General features: G+C 40.5%; 1 protein-coding gene across 1 annotated transcript in view; it reads left to right on the plus strand.

The window, feature by feature from the left end:
* Positions 1 to 2,420, plus strand: part of NUGGC (nuclear GTPase, germinal center associated) — a 67,640-nt gene that overhangs the window by 19,546 nt on the left and 45,674 nt on the right. The gene's annotated exons all lie outside the window — the stretch shown is intronic.

Consider the following 2,420-nt stretch of genomic DNA (forward strand, 5'->3'; position numbering starts at 1 on the left):
AGCAAAGGCACATGGCACGTTTGAGGGCTAGGCACTGCATTGCGTTGCCTAGCTTCTGAAAACTTTAACAGGGGATAAAGCCTATGATGGTTGATGGACGATTGCAAAATCAGTAACATCTATTAACTCCCCATTCCCCACGCCCGACTAGCAAAACAGCAGAATGTCTCTGGGGTTTACATGGATGCTATTCTTGATGTCATCCCACAACTTTTCTGGTCTTCAGTCATTAGTGTCTAATGCATCAAATCTGTTCTTGAGAAGGTCTCTAACTTCAGGTGGAATATATATTCAAGGTCATATTTTGACTTTTATGGACTTGTTTTAATTTTCTTGAACTTCAACTGCAACTTACAGATGAACAATTGATAGTCTCTTCCACAGTTGACCCCCAGCCTCATTCTGGCTGATGATATTGAGCTTCTCTACAATCTTTCCCTACAGATGTAGTCAATTTGATTCCCATGTATTCCATCTGGTGAGGTCCATGTTTGTGTGATCAATTTCAGATGAAGAAGTTGGTAGAATTCTTCAATGTCATCACTGGTTTTAGTGATTATCCATAAATTTGAGTAAGAGTAATATTAACTGGTCTTTCTTGTAGGCTTATGAATATTATCTTATCACAGACAGCATTGTACTTCAAGATAGATCTTGAAATACTCTTGACAATAAATGCAGCACCATTCTTCTTCAATTTGTCATTCCCGGCATAGTAATCTATATTACTTTCTGATTCAAAAAGCCCAATCACTAATGCCTAGGATATCAATCTTTCTGTTCCATTTCATTTTTGATGACTTCCAATTTTCCTAGATTCATACTTCAAATATTTCAAGTTCTGATTATTAATGGTGTTTGCAGCTGTTCCTTCTCATTTTGTGTTGTGCCCCATAAAAATAGTGAACCCCCAAAGATAAGGAGGCAGTATATAAGACTGCTTCTAGCTTTTCTTCAGACAAAGAAATGTTCTTGTTGAAACTATGTTGTTTGTTGCTAAGTGCCTTCGAGTCAGTTCCGATTCAGCAACACTGTGTAGGGTTTCTGAGGAGCAGCAGGTGGATTTGAATTGCAGACCAACCTTGCAGTCCAGTGCATTATCCTGTGGCACCACGCTAACTATAGGAATATTTTTATAAAAGTTTGTAAGTTTTTGCTGAAATAGGACACAAAAATTTATAGGTAGCCCTTTTGGTGTCACCACCTCTAACTGTGTCACCTGGTGTGGTTGGCACCCCTGCAATCGTCTAGAGACACCCAATGAAAAGTTGATTTCCATGTAGATTTCTGTTCCAGCTCTAACAATGGTGACTGCATAAATTGTCTTCCAAATTGGAATACATTTGAAAGTGAAACCAAACCCACAAACCCACTTCTGTGAAGTTGATTCAGACTCCTGGCAGCCCCATGTGTTACAGGGTTTTCTTGTAATCTTTATGGAAACAAATTGCCAAGTCTTTCTTCCATGGCACTGTAGATGGGTTCGAAGCTCTAGCCTCTAGGTTAGTAGTTAACAGCAAACCATCTCTAACACCCAGGAACCTTTTTGAAAGTGAAAGGGAATGTTATTGATATTTACAGAAGACCAGCAGACATAAATTGAACTGTCTGAGTACCCAGGTTATGGTCATGGTATAGAATGTCTTCAGTGCTTCTCTGCTCTGAGAGCAGTGTTTTCACTGTACCGGAAGGTAGCATAGTGGGTTCCTTGTTGGGCTGCTGACTGTAAGGTTAGCAGTTTGAATTTAGCAGCTGCTCTGTAAGAGAAAGATGAGGCTTTCTGCTCCCATAAAAATTTACAGACTTGGAAATACAACGTGGGGTCGGTATGAGTTGGAACCGACTTGCCCTTCCATACCCACTGAAACTTAAGTTTGGCTACTGGCTCCAGGGATTCACTAAGCAAAACAAGCTTCCTCTTTGAGAAGTAGGTTACAGCTCTCCCCTCTCCAATTTCTTAACTTACTGTGGTCTAAGTTGGAATTCAGCTTTCTCTTTTTATGTAGTCTCTCCTGTTCCCTGACACAGAATAATATCTCAAGCTTGCCTTTCCAATGCAAACACTATAACTAGAGATAGTTAATCTAGTTGATTAAAATTTATTGAAGACTATCGTAGGCACTCAACAACAGCAACAACATAGTAGGATAGGAGTCCTGTTGTGGCATTGCAATATAATATGCACTGGACTGCAAGGTCAATTTGAGCTGAAAGGTCAGTGGTTCAAGTGCACCAGCTGCTCCTTGGAAACCTATACAGGGTCGACATGGATCAGAACCAAATCAATGGCGCTTAACAACATAGTGGGATAAGGAGTCCTGGTGTGGCCCTGTAGAATAGGCACTCAAAGTCAATTTGTACTGAAAGGTCAGTGGTTCAAACTCACCAGCCACTCCTTGGAAACCCTATACAGAGCTGCT

Source organism: Chrysochloris asiatica, unplaced genomic scaffold (genome assembly GCF_000296735.1).
Source record: "Chrysochloris asiatica unplaced genomic scaffold, ChrAsi1.0 scaffold00064, whole genome shotgun sequence".
Lineage (NCBI taxonomy): Eukaryota > Metazoa > Chordata > Mammalia > Afrosoricida > Chrysochloridae > Chrysochloris > Chrysochloris asiatica.